The 16,485-nt window shown below is 53.9% G+C and overlaps 1 long non-coding RNA gene across 1 annotated transcript; it reads right to left on the bottom strand.

The window, feature by feature from the left end:
- Positions 1 to 7,380: 7,380 nt before the first annotated feature.
- Positions 7,381 to 8,539, bottom strand: LOC134522662 (uncharacterized). Its single transcript, XR_010073092.1, has 3 exons — positions 8,377 to 8,539; positions 7,928 to 8,034; positions 7,381 to 7,429 (listed from the first exon to the last, which is right to left on the bottom strand). It is a non-coding gene; the product is annotated as an uncharacterized LOC134522662 (long non-coding RNA).
- Between the last annotated feature and the right edge of the window lie 7,946 nt (positions 8,540 to 16,485).

Consider the following 16,485-nt stretch of genomic DNA (forward strand, 5'->3'; position numbering starts at 1 on the left):
TGTGTTATCCAAATTCCGGAACCCAGACCGGAGATTTTTTGTCTAATAGTGAGGATGACGAAGAAGATGAGGAGGAAGGGACTTTTACTTTGAAATCCCAAGTTTTTCCTTCACGTCCTCTGGTTAAAACTGAAACTGCGGTTGATGATGATGATGAAATTCACACCACTGTGCGTACCGTTCCATGGACACCAACCGAGTTAACAAAAATAAGGGAGAAATATTCGAGGCGACCAGAAGAGTCAGCTGTTGAGTACGCGTGGCGAGTTTCTTCTGAAGGGGGGGACAGAATTATGCTGAGTGAGGAAGAAGCAGGAGACTCTTGGGGACCAGGAGTGTTTTTAACCACTGTGCCTGGGGATCATAATTATTCCCTAACTGCTCGAGCAGCCTATTGGGCAGGGGGTATGGATCCGCGAGAGAGGGGGGAGCCGTTAGAGATTAGAGCTACAGGCTACTCTGATCCGTTTGCGGCTGTACGGAAAGCAGCTTGTCTGCAAGCCATGTATGACAGAGAGGAATTTCGGAAATCCCCAATGTCAGCCCCTATCGACCCCGATCGATTAGCCCCTCTTATCCGTGGTCTTCCCGATTGCCTGAAACCGTTCCTTGTTCGCACTCAAGATCGTATACGGGATGCTCGGGGTGCTCATGGGCGGGGCCGTCCTCACTACATGCCCACCTGGAATGAATATGTACAGGAAATAGATCAATATGGGCGCCGAATGGGCTGGGCCAGCCTAACTAGTGAGAAATCCTCCGAACACCCCCGAAAGGTTCGCCAAGTCCGAACCCACACTTAAAACCCTAAATCGGAGGAAAGGTTTAAGCCTGATAAGGACAGAAATTAGTTGTGGCGTAAAGCCCTACAATTAGGGGTGCCCTGACAATTCTTGCACGGTGTCCCTACAGGAGATCTCCATACACTAGTCCAATCTCTAACTAGAAAGAATAATGCGGCTGGGGAGAAAAGTCTAACCAGAGAATCCCCAAGTCGTGAGAAAATTGTGCCTTCTGCACCGGAACGTAACTTGATTGATTTGACAGAGTCCCAGCCAAAAAACTCCTATCCCCGGGGAGGGCAGTGAGCCACCCTGTCCGGCAGGTACTAGCAATTCAATGGCTCTCTCATAAAGACTCCGAACCCGTTATTGTCATTCCTGTTGGACCCCGGAAGATATTGGTAAATTTTATTATCGATACCGGAGCCCAAATGTCTGCAATCACTAACGAAACAGCACAACTTCTAGGTATAAATCCCACCCGACGCAGAGTCAACTTCACAGGAATTGATGGTGTGGTAAAAACACGCCCCACTGCAAAAATTAACCTCTGGTTGCCGGGAGAGCAGCGAATGACTAGGGCAGAAGTGTTAGTGGGTGCCTCACATACTAACCTCCTAGGATTTGACGTGCTGCGTGGGCGAATGTGGAAATTCCCGGATGGAACTGTGTGGAGTTTTGCAGGACGCAAAAAAGGATTAGACACAGTTAAACTGGGCCTATTAGAAACATCTATACCTTTGCCTCCCTCTAAAATTACCAACGTCCGACAGTACCCACTGCCTGCAGCTGCACTTGCAGGAGCAGACGGGGTGGTATCAGATTTAGAAAAAAGAAACATCATTAAGAGGACTCACTCGCCTTATAATTCACCGGTGTGGCCAGTAAAGAAACCAACCGGGCAATGGCGTTTCACAGTAGATTACCGAAAGTTAAACGCCAACACTGCACCCCTGACCGCTGCGGTTCCGAATATCGCGGAAATTGTGACAATGATAAAAGGAGCTGCCCATCCTTGGATGGCTGCCTTAGATGTAAAAGACATGTTTTTTATGATTCCCCTCCTTGAGAGCAGGACAAAGCGCGGTTTGCATTCACGTGGAAAGGAGTCCAATATACCTTTAACCGACTTCCACAAGGATACAAACATTCCCCCACCATTGCTCATAATGCTTTAGCTAAAGTGCTATCAGAGATTCCTGTTTCACAGGGATGTACAGTATACCAATATATTGACGACATCTTAATAGGGGGAGAGAGCCAAGAAAGTGTACAAGACATGATGCAAAACATCCGAAAAACATTATCAGATTTGGGATTGGAAATTCCAGACTCAAAATGTCAGGGACCCGCACAGGAAGTTAAATTCCTGGGGGTCTGGTGGATTAAGGGAGCTGCTTCTGTCCCTCAGGATACCCTGAAAAAAATAGAACATGGACAGAATCCTTCCAGCACGAAGGAGTTACAGCAAGTTCTGGGAACTTTAAGTTATTGGCGTAAACACATCCCTGGCTTTTCCATCATTGCTCGCCCCCTTTATTGTTTGCTCAAAAAAGGTAAATCCTGGGAGTGGACTGAACAACATACTAATGCACTAGAATTGCTAATAAAAGAGCTAAGGTTATTCCAACAACTTGGCCCCATACATCCAACTGACCCTGTCCATGTAGAATGGGGGTTCAGCGAACATGGTTCTCATTGTAACTTATGGCAAAAGGGACCAGCAGGACCGGAGAGACCATTAGAATTTAGCTCTCACTCCTTTAATGATAGTGAGAGCAGATATTCAGACCTTGAGAAGGGTTTACTGTCCCTGGTGCGAGCATTGCAACGAGCAGAGCAGATAAGGAGAGAACAGAGCGTGATTTTTTACACATTCGGGACAAGAAAACATTGTGGCATTCATGGCAAATTGATTATATTGGGCCCTTGAGATCATCAGGTGAGAAAAGATACGTCCTAGTCGGAGTGGAGATTATCTCTGGCCTCACTATGGCCACCAGCTTCAAATCAGCTACTGGGGACAACACAGTGAAAGGCCTACAAGGGTGGTTCAGCACACTTCCCCTTCCTGAGGAAATCCAAAGTGATAACGGTTCACACTTCACCGCTACAGTGGTACAAGATTGGGCCAAAGAAGAAGGGATTCGATGGGTATTTCATACTCCCTATTATCCTCAGGCTAATGGCATTGTTGAACGCACCAATGGATTGGTTAAGCGTTTTGCAAAAACTCATGAACCTGGTTGGCATTTGCGATTGGATGATGCCATCTATCAATTAAATAACAGATGGAGTGGAGATGGCTGTCCTAAAATGAAAGCTTTCTGTGTATCTGCTGATATCATCACTCCAAAAGTTCCCAATGAACCACGAATATACCTAGGACAATTTCACCCTGGGCAACCTGTGTTAGTGAAAACGCCTCAAATTGGCACAGTACCAATGGTGCTAGCTACTCCCAAAAACCCCCAAGCATGGGAAGCCAAAGACTGTTCAGGGAAGATACACCGGATCAGCACCCGGTGGATCTCACCCTCTTTTTAACCCCCTCGGTCAAATGAGACCGAGCAGATTTTCTTTTCCTTTGTGTCTTACAGGAACCTTGGAAGAACTGTACGTGGACAGACGCATTGGCCTACGCTAACCTCGAGTGTCTCCAGGGAATCCTGACATTGATCCTGGCAATAATATTATTTTGGTTATGTATGGCCACCTGGAGGCCTAAATTTTAGAATGACGAATTGGCAGATGGAATTGATGCTATTCAGTTTTATCTTTTTACTCCCTGTTGTTTGTAGTCAAAGAGACCCAGAATGGCCGTGGTCTCAAGCTTATGTAAAACACAATGCGATGGCAGGAACAGGAAAAGGAAAATTGAGCCTGGCCACTGTAGTCCTACATGAAAATGAGGTGTTTTCAAAACATGAGATAGATCAAAGCATAGATATAGTCGAACCTGACTCAACTCCACAGACTAGTCTGGTTCCACTGCCACTATCTGAAACCCCTGACAATGACACCTCATTGAGCGGACTTAAGAATCTGCCCCTTGATGATGAGCTTTGGGATAATGCACTGTCACGATACACTGCAAGCACTGAGACACTAGAAAACATAAGGGATTTAAATCTCTCCACTCTGGTTATACAAGGAAGTGAAGTATATTCCAGAGATAAATGGAGTTGGAAAGACTCACTCCAAATGGCTAAGCTTGAAGCCGCCCCAGGAAAGAAAATACAAATTAGCTGCCGAGTAATCAATGGGTCTGCTCACCATAGACCAACTGTAATTGAAACCATCCATGTAGACTCTACTAAACCGGACAAATACAACACTGATTGTTACAAAATTATAGAGCCAAACTCAGATTGCTGGCACAACTTCACCTTTATCAAACCTATCGTAGTATATTGTATTTGGGGCTACAGGGGCACGGAATTGTTATTTGAATTTATGATTGACTCAAATACATCTGAACCTGTTGAAATGAACCCAAAACCTACACCCCCACAAACTTTCAAGGGTGTAGCTACTCAGCCCTCCATTAGTCTAACTCCTTACACCTTTAACATTGGCCCTTATGCCATTAAACACACAGGTCAACAACAAATACTGTTTAACCCAACATATTCCCTCAAACGAGTAGAATTGTCAATGCAGATTAATATCTCTACGATCAAACCCACCTGCTCACCATTCCTGAGTACATCTTATGCAGGGTGGTCAGCATGGTTAGGCCGGCGAACTGTTGCCACCTCACAACGACTGAAGACAGATGTGACTGGTATCTTGGGAACAGGACTGGGAGTCTTAAATAGTATAGATGCTGTGACTAGTTTGTTTGCAAGTATCTCAACTACTAGTGATCTAGACAAATTAAAACATCCTCTACAGTCCTCGCTATCAGCATTGGGAAATCACCAACGGCTTTTATCGAATATATTGCCTCAGTGGGAAGAAACAGGTGAAAAAGACCATCAGCTGATCACAAATGCACTTGGTACAACCCAAAACAATGTTTCCTTGGCCCTTAGTTGTATCCAAGCCCAACTGTGGATGCAATCTATGACAGCCGCAATTATAAGGGAAGGTGAAGAAGGCACCTTGCCCACCGAAATTCGAAAAGTAATATGGGATAATGCAATTGAGTTTGAGAGGAAATTTCAATCCTGGTGGTATCTGGTTAATTTCACCTACGATCCCACTGAGAGCAAAGCCACAGCTTTTGTCTTAACGATACGCAATGCCTCAGTATACATCATATACCCAATCATCGCACTGGGGTTGAATCACCATGGAGCCATACTCCATCCGGTAGAGCACAGAGTGTGGGCACAACAAAACGAGAATAAATGGCAAACTGTTGATGTTGAAGCATGCATTTCACGAGATCAACAAGGATTCATTTGTGAGAGTAATACTCTCAAGGCACAAGACATTTGTCTTGACACCAACCAGAATGTTTGTCATTTTGAGATACAACCTGATGAAACCCCAGAAACTGTGCTTGTGTATATTGGGAAAGGGTGTGTTTGCATGAGGTCTCCCTGTACTCTCGTATTCGTAGATGACATAGCAGTAGATAGAAGTAATCACTCAAATCTTTGTGTTTGTAACTTTACTAACATCATTGGATGTGACTTCAGTTATTCAGCTCCTGTTACGTCTTTTCAATTGCTACAATCTAATTACACATTGATTCGAGATTTGCTGCCTACCCCTATCGGAATGAATCTCTCACTAGTGAAGAAGTTGCTACAACACGATGAATTGAAGCGATTGTTGAAAGAGGCCCAAGAAAATGGACAAAGAACTCTGATTACTGCCCATCATGATGTTGAAGAAATACACCACGTACTGGAAAGGGTCAAGAGAGACGGAGGACATGAATGGTGGGACACCCTCTTTGGATGGTCACCAACAGCTACAGGACCTTTTAACAAGATGCTCCATCCTGTTGTTGTTCTACTAGTACTCACTGTATTGTGCTTTGATTTGACAATTGTTTTGTGTGTTAGACTTTGGATTATGATGAAACGCTTAACTCGCTTAATCACCCCACAAGAAGTATTTGCACTTGATATCCCTCGCCATAAGAGGACATGTGATATTCCCCATCAGTATTGATTATCGTGGAGCTTGAGTGACTGTAGTCACGGGGTGGATTATGTGGAATAATTACTAAATTGGCCAAGAATACAAAAATACAGCATTGTTCACACATTAAGGAAAGTCATAAAATCAAGAGGCTTCTGAGGTAGAATACAGCCGCAGCCAGCACACGAAGAATGCAACATCTGTGATTCCCTGTACAAGGTTGTTTGCGAAACTACACGAGGGATGGAACGGAACACGCTTGTTCCATGGCCTTCCCTTGTGACGAATAGCAGATATGGGGACGAGATGGTACTACGGAACTGATAAGCGGCCTACACGCTACCCGAGCCAACATTTCGTCAAACGTTGATGAAATGCTGCCCTTTGGTGCGAACTTTGCTCACCACAATGTACCAAAACACACCTCCATCCCGGAGGCTATCCGCCCCCGAGGTGTGAACACTCCTCCTTGAATACATTGATCATAATAAAAGTACGTATGACTAAAGTCACTCAAACTCCACTTTGAAGATAAAAAAATAATATAAAAATAGCCCAAGAGAGAGGGGATGTCAGGGAAGACACCATCGCGAAGAATTCCACCGCTGATTTCCGGGATCAGTCGACGGGCTGAGCCTCTCTTCCCCCCCATAGGGACGCCTTTGGGTAAGGCTTCGATTACACCGAGCGCTTTCTCGGGGACTTAGAAATTTCTCTAGAGAATCTCTACCCTACATTTATAGCCAGGCTGTATCGTTTATAATTTTGTCGCGCGTTTGTATACTTAGCAATATCTTTATTTGCACGTGCTTTGCAGACAGCGTATTTATCACCGGCAATCCTAAAGAACCTGTATATCTGTTGTTTAAATAAACTGCACTGTTTAAGTAGCCGGTCGTTTCGCTTTCTCACTGAACGCGACCAAAACTTGAGAGAGGCCGTGCTAGTTCAGGAGCACGACTAGACTGAAGGTGCAGTCCACTATTAGTGTATCCAAATCGTAATAGTTTAATACATATTAAACGCGATTGGACTGATAGTGCTGAATTGGGCATCACTCAGAATTTAAACCCAGCCGCACCCGGCCTCCCACCTCGGTGAGGAGTGTTAGAACGCAAGGGGGGTTATCTTCTGCCAAAACCACTTGGCCCCGTTTCACGTAACAACCAAGAACCAGTTCACAGCAAAAGCACTGGAATACGCCACCTCTTTGCCAGTCTGGTCTTACCCAGAGGAGCTTCTGGCAGTCAGACGATTTTTGCCGTCCTTTCTGTTGAAGGCAACCGTTTGACTCGGGACAGAAACAAGGCCGTGCAGAACGGGTGTGTTTGCAATGTGAACACAGCCCATCTATGAATGCAAGAGGCAGCCCCAGAAGAGAACGGTGCTAACAGCAAAGTTTAAAACACCTTTACCTCTCCTGAAGCTCCTTCTTCTCCAGCTCCCCCTTGCCTTGGAAGGACATCACGCTGCAGTTTAGACGGGAGCAGTTTGCCATTACAGACCCAGAAAGCCTCGTTTGCTCTGCCTTCAGCTCTGACAAATCTCTGCAGAAGCACAAAGGAAGAGCCAACGTTCACACCACCAGCTCTCTCAGCTGACTCGCTTCTCACGCACGTAATGGCGCAAAGAGGAAAAGCTGCCAGGAAAGATGACATCTCGGCTGGGGACAAATCATTCCCCTGACACTCTGGGGTCAGGACACACCTTGGCGAGCGACTGCTCAGAGGCTCACGACAACAGCCACATAATAAACTTTTCAGGAAGGTGGAGGAAGAATAAGCCTAAAACGGCGTAACGAAAAAGCACAAAGAACTCAAGAACCAAGGCACGCTCGACGCATTAAGGAAGGTTCATCATCCAGGAAGATAAATGGCTGACAGTAACCCAGAGTCTGAAGTCGCCTGCTGACACCAGCAGCAGACACTCTCACGGCTACGCTGCTCTTGTTTGTGTAGAAGGCAACTGTGAGAAAGGAACCTCAGAGAGGTGTGAAGGGAAGGTACATCTTTTCTGCCAGAGATCGGGCCTCAACTTCTACTCACCGGTTCGTGGCAGTCTTCATTTCCAGGAAATGACGGCGGAAGGTGACCATCTGATGCCACAGCCCGAGCAGACGGTCACGGTCACCCCTGAAGTAGTTCTCATAGAGCTACAGATGCAAAGACAAAAAGAAATGCCAGTTCAGCCTCCGCCATCACTGTACGAGCAGTAAAAAACCAAGTGGACCTTGCTATAGAACCCCCTTAAAACTGTCGCGTCTGCTATCGACTTGGTCAAATCATTGGTTTATATCAATAAATATATTGCTGCTTCTCTCTTAGGAGTGAAGTCTATCGCTCCATCCGCGACAACCCCTCTCTTCTGCTCGTCAACACCAACACATCCTCAACAGAGCCACAACCTTCTCACAGCAAGTTCTCTGGGCCAGAAACAAAACGCGTTCTCATGCCACGCTGGCACCACCTCTGACATTCCCGCAGCTGAGCCTCACCTCACGTTCCTGGCGCCATTCGCGCTCCTTCGCTTCCAGCTCCTCCCGCGCCCTCATCCAATCCACCGTCAGCTTTCCAACATCTTCTTTGAGGGCTGAATTCACCTCTTTCGCTTTCTCCAGGTGCTCCCGCAGCAGACTGTTCGCTTCGGCCAGATCCTCGCACCTTGCAAAGGGAGGAACAGCCATGAGGTCACTGAACAACCCCGATCCACAAGCAGCATCCCCGGGATTTCCCGGCTCCCCCAACACTGACTTTGTTCTCAAACTGAGAGGCAGGAAAAGCGCTTTCTAGGATGAACTAAGATCTCTCGCTGATGGCCAACTCATGTGCTTCTCCTTGCTTTAAGCCTTCAGTTTCCACCCAGAGGTTGGGTTTCCCCTTCCTCTGCAACTCGGACGATGCCCACAGTTGACGGCTGCCTCCCCTTCGTGCCGCCTCATCACTGGACGCATCACCTTTCTCTAGCGTTGCCCCCAGCCCCTCACCTACTGCACCAGGGCAGCGTTTAGGCTGGAAAGGGACCCTTGGAGCTCACCCGCAGGAACGCCCCGCTCCAAACAGAAGCGGTCAGCACACACCACTATTACTGCCCCACAGAACAGGTTGTGCACCTCTCTCCTTTCCAAAGGGCTTGCCCCAACACTTCCCTTGCGGAGACTGCCTACCACGGACAGGTTTTCCCTCCCTGCCGTGAGCATCCAGGATACCGAGTAGGAGGGAACGCTTCTTCCTTGTACCTTTGCTGCTCCTCTTTCACCTCAAGCAGGGCTTTCTCCAGGGCCTCCGTGCCTTCCCACCTGCCTGGGAGGCATCCCTGAAGAACAAAGCGAATGGTTGGTCCAATTCTTCCACCTGAAGCCCAGGAATGCTCTCCTACGCTCCCGCCCTTTCTTTCCTAGATCTGCTTTAGCCGGCAAGCAGAATGAAAAGCACAGAGCCAGCTCTCTCTGCCCGACGCCAGCATTCTCGCCTTCCAAAACACTGTCTGTCCACCCATTCTATTTCAGAGACAGCCCCAGAACAGGCAGCAAAGCCCTCTCCCGAGACCCAGGACGAAACGCTCCCCGCCAATAAAGCCCTCCCGCACACAACTCCAATCCTGCATTTCTGGGACCGCTGGCTGCTCTGAGAGCGGCAACTGGGCAGAACAGGGGCGGGCAAACTCGCAGCGCTTCTTGAAACCCTCCGGGAGCACAATCTTGCTTTTCCCCTGCCATGGCTCGGGGAGCTTTTTCGCTCCCGAACGCTCCGGCCGCTCTCTTCAGTTCGCGCCCTGCGCACTCACCGCTCCTGCTTCCAGCTGCTGCTCCAGCTCTCGGCAGCGGGTCCGGTACTGCAGGACCTGGGCGCAGACACGGCATGAAGATGAGCGACTGCAGCCGGGGACGGACCCGGCTCCTCCGGCACCGGCTTTTCTCTCGCTCTCTGCAGCCCGAGCTCAGCCCGCGCCACGGCGCTGCTGCTCCGACACCGAGTCCCTTCGGGACCGGGAAGCTTCGCTTCCCCCGAGCCCGGCCAAGCCCCGGCGAGCGGCTCGGGGGTGACCGCCGACGGGACGGGACGGGACGGGACGGGACGGGACGGCTCCCGGGGCCTCCCTCCCTCCCTCCCCCGAGCTCCGGGCTCGGCGCCGTCCCGCCCGCGGCAGCGCAGGGCAGGGCCCGGGCAGGACCCCGCCGGGGCCGCGCCTTCGCCCCCCGAGGGCTCCGCCGCCGAGTCCCGTCCGCGGACGGCGCGGGCACCCCGGCCCGGCCTCGGGGAGCTCCCCCCGGGCAGGCGCCCCCGCTCCTCACCTTCGCCTGCAGCTTCCGCACCAGCACCGCTTGCCGGTGCCGCGCCTCCTGCGAGCTCTGCAGCCGGCGCTGCAGGGAGGCCGGGCCCGGCGCCGCCATGCCCCCGCTCGCCGGCCGGGCTCCGCCGCCTGACGGGCGCCGCCGGGAGCCGCGGGGCGGGAGGGACGGGCTCGCTCGGGGCCGCTCTGCGGCGGCGCTTTCCTGCGGGCTGCGGGGCTGCCGCGGGGGAAGAGGCCGCTCCGGCCGCGGTTCGCTCCGGCCGGCTCCGCTCGGAGACCGTTACCGGCCCCGGCCGACGCTGGGGGCGGGAGCGGGGGGAAACGGTCCCCGCGAGCCGCGTGTCGGGGGGGCCCCGAGACGGCGGGCGAGAGCCGGGGCCGCGGGGACGGGCCGTCGCCCGGGGAAGGCGGCGGCAGCGCCGGAGCCTCTGCCGGAGGCTGCGGCTTCGGCCCGGGCTGCCGCGGGAGCGGGGGGCCCGGCCCGGGGCGAAACGCCGACGTGCCCGGGGGGAGCTCCCGGACCTTGTCCTCCCCGACGGGCGGCGCGAAGGGCCCGGGCCGCCAGCAGGGAACGGGGAAGCCGGGGCGGGAGGGAAAGCTTCCGAGTTCCAGGGCAAGGGACCCCGGGAATAAAGCGCTATTTCGTGGGCTCAGGGGGGAAACACGACAAACGGGGCTCAGTCCCCTTTGCCCCCCGGCCTCGTCTGTCCTGGGAGTAGAGAAAGGCTGCCAAGGGACACCGCAGCGAGAGCACTATCACCACACTCCCGCGACAACGGGAGAAATCCTCGTACCTCCCCATCATTCAGCTCTTGCCTTAGTTTAGCCTTTCAGCTTCAACACCAGAAAGTTACATCCAAGTGATGCAAACCAACAAATTCCCTTTATGCTGACACACAGAATGACGCTGTCTCCCAGAAAAGGTAGTCAGGAGATCACGTTTTGGAAAGGAGAAGTCAGGACAGTATTCCTGTTAGACTGCAACACTTTGCCAGAATCCTCTCTGGTTTGTGTCGAAGAACGAGGGTGAGTCAGAACAGGTAGAAAGGGTAGAGGAGAGGGTCACGTAGCCAAGGGCCACTTCCTACAACTTGTAAGCGATAAGTCAACTACAATATATTTCTCAGGTCTGCATGAACACACACAAAGTGCCTGCACTAAGGGGCAAGGTTAGGCTTAAAGGCTTGAGTCACCGGAACCTTCCCTGGGGAGAGGCTCTTTCCTCTAACCAGGTCATCCCATTTGTCAGCCCACTGTGATTTAAAGATACAACCAAAGCCAAGCTTGGCCAGAACAGCTGCTTCCTTTCTAGTCGTCAAAGACCATTAACTTGGGAGCTTTATTCCTGAAATGCATCCATGAGCCCTTGTCATAATGTCAGAGGGACTAGGCAAAGATTTGCCCCGCAAAAGTAGCCAGTATCAAAGCAGTCGGACTGATCTGCACGTTTCATAGACTTGCGTGCCTTAAACGTGTTTAAGGTTCAACCTTAAGGTGTTTCAAACACCATAAAGGTGTTTAAATGCTCGTCAGCTGTCCCTTGTTCCCGTGAAAGCCAAACCAGGCACACAGTGATGGCAGGACGACCAGAGCATCCGCCCAAGACAGGCAGAAGAGCGCCTTACCGTGTCTCTCGGCCCCTGGAGTCACGCGATTGCCACCTTTATCCCACCGCTGCTTAAACAGGTTGTGCTCTACCTCCAGCTGCTGCTCTCCTGCTCCCTCCATGGCTTCGATGCTCAAATCTGAAAGCAGTGAGCAAGGGAAGTGGTCTGTAAAGGCACAGTCATTATGGCCTGTGGTGGGCTGAGGAAGCATTCAACCCGTGAAAACACAGAATCTTTCAGCCAGGGGGACAAGAATGTGCCAAAGTGAAAGGCTGTGTATGCTTGGGGCCGAGTGTCACCCAGGGAAGAAAACGCACGTTGCAGCAGCCGAAATGCCCCTTCCAAATACGGGGATGGGTTTGGTGTACAAGAAGGACTGTTTCCAGCTGCCACAGAAAGCGTTACCCTGAAGGGTAATACACTTAAGGCCAAACAAATCCACACACCAAGCCCCTCCAAGCCCATAACCATCTTCACAAACACCGCTTCAGAAGCACAGCTTAAAACGGGTTGAAAGCTGCCTCCTACCTCAACCCCCCCACCTTCAGCTGTCTGACTCCTTGTCTGACTCCTTGGGGGAGTGGGGTGTCTCTGAGGGTGCCAGGGATAATTTAGACGTTTCCTGAGAGCTGTTCCCGAAGATTTCCGAAGGGCAAACTTTGGCCTGCTTAGGAGCATGGTTGAGAGTGTCCCTTGGGGGACAGTCCTGAAGGGCAAAGGTGCCCAGGAAGGCTGGTCTCACTTCAAGGAGGAACTCCTAAAAGCTCAGGAGAAGGCCACATCCCCAAGTCCCAGAAAACGAGCAGACAGGGAAGAAGACCAGTAAATTATCCACGAGTAAGCAATGTGCCCTTGTCGCCAAGGCGGCCAACGGAATTCTGGGCTGCATAGGGAAGAGTGTGGCCAGCAGGTCCAGGGAGGTCATTCTCCCCCTCTACTCTGCACTGGTGAGGCCACAACTGGAATACTGTGTCCAGTTCTGGGCTCCCCAGTTCAAGAGAGACAGGGAATGGCTGGAGAGAGTCCAGCGGAGGGCAACAAAGACGATGGAGGCATTGGAGCATCTCCCTTATGAGGAAAGGCTGAGAGAGCTGGGACTCTCTAGCCTGGAGAAGAGAAGGCCGAGGGGAGACCTTATTAATGTTGCCAAGTATCTAAAGGGTGGGTTTAAAGAGGATGGAGACAGACTCTTTTCAGTGGTTCCCAGTAACAGGTGATGGGCACAAGGACCCTTGGGGCCTCCCTGTAGGGCTGCCTACACTTTCTGCATTCCTTGTGCAGTGGAAAGGGTCCCCGTCTTGACCTCTCCTGTCAGGGGACACTACACCCAGGAATCAGCAGCTCTCTGCCGTTTGGCAGGACTCGGAGCGAACCCACCTTCTGCAGCCTTAAAGCCCTCCCCTGAGCAGCCCGTGGGGGCGAGCAGCCCGTGCAGAGCAGGGTCGGGAGAACTGGACCTGGCGAAGCAAAGCTCCTGCTGCGCTGGTGGATGAGCCTGGGACCCCCGGCTCTGCAGCGCAGTCGGGGCTCTGCCCCTTATCTCAGCCCTTTGCCGGCCAGGGCTGCTGCGGGGGCACCAAAACTCTTCATTCCTGCACCTGTGAGCAAAAAATAAACAAGTCCTTTCCCCAGCCAACGGTGAGAGTGCTCATCCCTCCTCCTCCCCCCTCACCTCCTCCTTTCGCCAGTGGGCAGCAACCCCACTCCCGACACCAACCTGGGGGGGATTCTGCATCTCCGGGGCCTCAGCCCAGAGAGAATTTTCATCCCGAGCCAGCCTGTCCCGTGGAGAAGGGGCAATAAAGAGCAGGTCACAGACAACCTCCCATCGGCATTTTGCTGGCAGAAGAATGCAAGCACCAAATAAAGACATTTTCAAAAAACGAGCAGTACTATGTTTTCCATTCTCCTTGAGCAAAAGAGTTTTGCTGAAGTGTTTTCCCCTTCTGGCAACAACCAAAGTTCCCTATTTTGGCTGGGGCAGGCGGCAGGGCTGAGGACCCTCCGCTTGCCTCGGCAGCGGCACTGGCACCTCGTCCCGGCTTGTTGAGACCCCCCCCTGCCGCCAGCCCCCGCCCCATCCCGGCTGTCCCCCGCCCGCCTCAGCCCTGACACATGCCAGCCAGCGGGGCTGGCACCAAGGAGCGCGTCCCACAGCCTCCACCCCACCGCTGAGGGCGATGCCTTCCCCTCCCAGCCCACGGGGGGCTCGGCAGCAGCTTGGGAAGCCTGACCCACCGGGCACTCGGCCCCCGCCTTGCCCTGGCACCTTTCCTCCGAGCCAAGGCACCGGGGCTTTCCCTTCATCGCTCCCTGCAGTTCCTCGCAACTCCTTTGCGCTCCCCACAACTCACTGCCGGGCACAAAAAGATGCCCCCAGTCATCCCCGCAAACGTTTCATTGCTGACTTCCCACTTGCCCCCCACCTTGCCCCTTCTGCTCCATTGCTCTTTAAGCAGACCTTTCCCCAAACCCGCCCAACACCACCCTCCTTACCCAGCTCATCTGGGATTGTTACAGCTCTGCTGAAGTTAATGCCCTCCCAACACCATCATCTTGGGGCACTCGCTACAAACTCACCAACACCAGGGGGGAGCTCAACTCAAGCCACAAGGAGGAAAGCTCTCGCAGGAAGGGTCTCAGCATGCGGGGGGAAGGGAGAAGGACGGCTTTGGGCAGCAGGATCCGAGTGGAGACCGGGTGCAGGCTGCTCCCTGCAGCGCCTGACCCTGGGACAGCCCGGACACCTGCGAGTCCCTGGCTGAAGCCCCTGTGTCCAGGGGAGCCTTGACAGCCGGGGGGGCACGGACAGCTCGGCTCCGCCAGCCGACACCCACCGGACACACACACACAGTCCCGACCCAGCCACACGGAGAGAGGGGACCCCGCATCGCCCCCCGACTCCGCACCCCAGGCAGCGGCCCCTCCGCAGCCCGGCCCCCGCAGCCCGACCCCCGCCCGGGCAGCCTCCCCCAGGGACAGGAGCAGCACGGCGGGGCGCCGCCGCCCGCAACCCCCATGGCCGGCAGCGCTCCCCGACCGCCTCCGCGGGGAGGGCACCACGCCCCGGCCGCCGCTAATGAGGCGCTAATGAGGCGCGGGTAATGAGGGGGCGGGCGGGGCCGCGGCTCCCGAGCGGCCGGGGGCAGCCCCGTGCCCGCAGCCCCGGCCCCCCGCGGCTCCCCGCATCCCGCACCCCCGGCCCGCACGGCATCGCCCCCCCTCGCCACTCTGCCGGCACCCACGGCTCCCCGCACCCCGACACCCTGCGCCCACCGCACCCCTGCACCAGCTCCCTCTCCCCAAAGCCCCCCGCAGCCTGCGCTGCCCCCTCCACGGCTCGCCCCGAGTGGGGACCAGGGCCCGGGGCCGCTGCCGGCAGCAGGAATGCCGGAGGGCAAGGAGGGCTTTGCTCCGGGCTTCGGCTCTGGGCACGGCCCCGGGTAAAGCACGGCAGGACCAGAAGCAAAGACCCGAGCGTGGGGAGGTTCACACCATTAAACATCAGCCCCTGCAGCTCCAAAACCTTCTCCCCTCATCCTTGTACCAGCCATTCCCAAGGATGTCATGGCCCTCGGCTGATCAGTTTGCATTTTGCAGCTCTGCAGCCCCATCCTGGCTTGTGCCCCGTCCCTCCCTTTCCTTTCCCTCCAGCAGCAAGGGCAGCAGCAGGTTTCCTGCCTGCTTTGATGGCATCATGGCAGGGGTCGGTCATGGCAGAGTCCATGCTTGGCTGGGGACCCCTTTGCTGTTGGGGACCCCACTCCCCAGCAGCCCATGAACCCCGCTGGTGCCCAGGGACGTCCCCTCCATCAGCCGCATCCCATCTGTGCACAGGGACCCCCGGGGCGGCCGTGCCACCACCCCCAGCCGCCTCCAGCGCCGCCATCCCCGAGACACTGGAACCACAACTCTGCAAAGGCCGCGGCTCCCAAGAAATGCACACAGAGCTTGGGTGTGAAAAACAGGAACACAACTCTTTATTAACAACAACACAACTACCTACAACTACTGACAACCAGTAACAACTCTTACAACTCTTTACAACTCTGAACAACTAACAAAAATATTAACAACTAACAAAACTATTAACAAACACCAAAACTATTAACAAACTGTAGACAACTATTTACAACTCTTCCTCTTCCTTGGTCTGGTCTTGGTCTGGCCTCCGCACGCCTGCTGCCCCTGGAAGAAAAGCCAGCGGCACGGCCGTTTGGCTAACGAGCAGCGCCTCACCCAGCAGAGCTGGGGCTTCCCGAGCCAGCTCAGCGGCAGCAGCTGCTTCGGGTCGGGCTTCGCCCCGACGGGCATTCGATGGCCACAGCCCTGGGACACGCTGGGGACAGCGGGACTCTGCCGCCAGCGCTGAGCCCCGCCTGGGCTTGGGCTTACACTTGCCTGTCCCGGCCCTAAGGAATCGCTCCCGGCCCAAAGCGGACGGGGGCTCAGGGCAGCGCGGTGGGGGCCGTTGTGCCGCCAGTAGGAGGGCAGCGGGTGCTGTGTGCCTGCAGCGGGGACCACCCAGCCCAGCCCCAGCCCCAGCCCCAGCCCGGTGGCAGGAGACCCTCCCTCCCTGCGGGCAGCGCATGGCGAGCACGTGCCTGTCCTCCTGATGGCGGGTCCACATCCATCGCCTCCTCCTCCTCCACATCCACCTCCATCTCCTCCTCCTCAGCCACATCCACCTCCATCGCCATCTCTTC

Source organism: Chroicocephalus ridibundus, chromosome 12 (assembly GCF_963924245.1).
Source record: "Chroicocephalus ridibundus chromosome 12, bChrRid1.1, whole genome shotgun sequence".
Classification (NCBI taxonomy): Eukaryota; Metazoa; Chordata; class Aves; order Charadriiformes; family Laridae; genus Chroicocephalus; species Chroicocephalus ridibundus.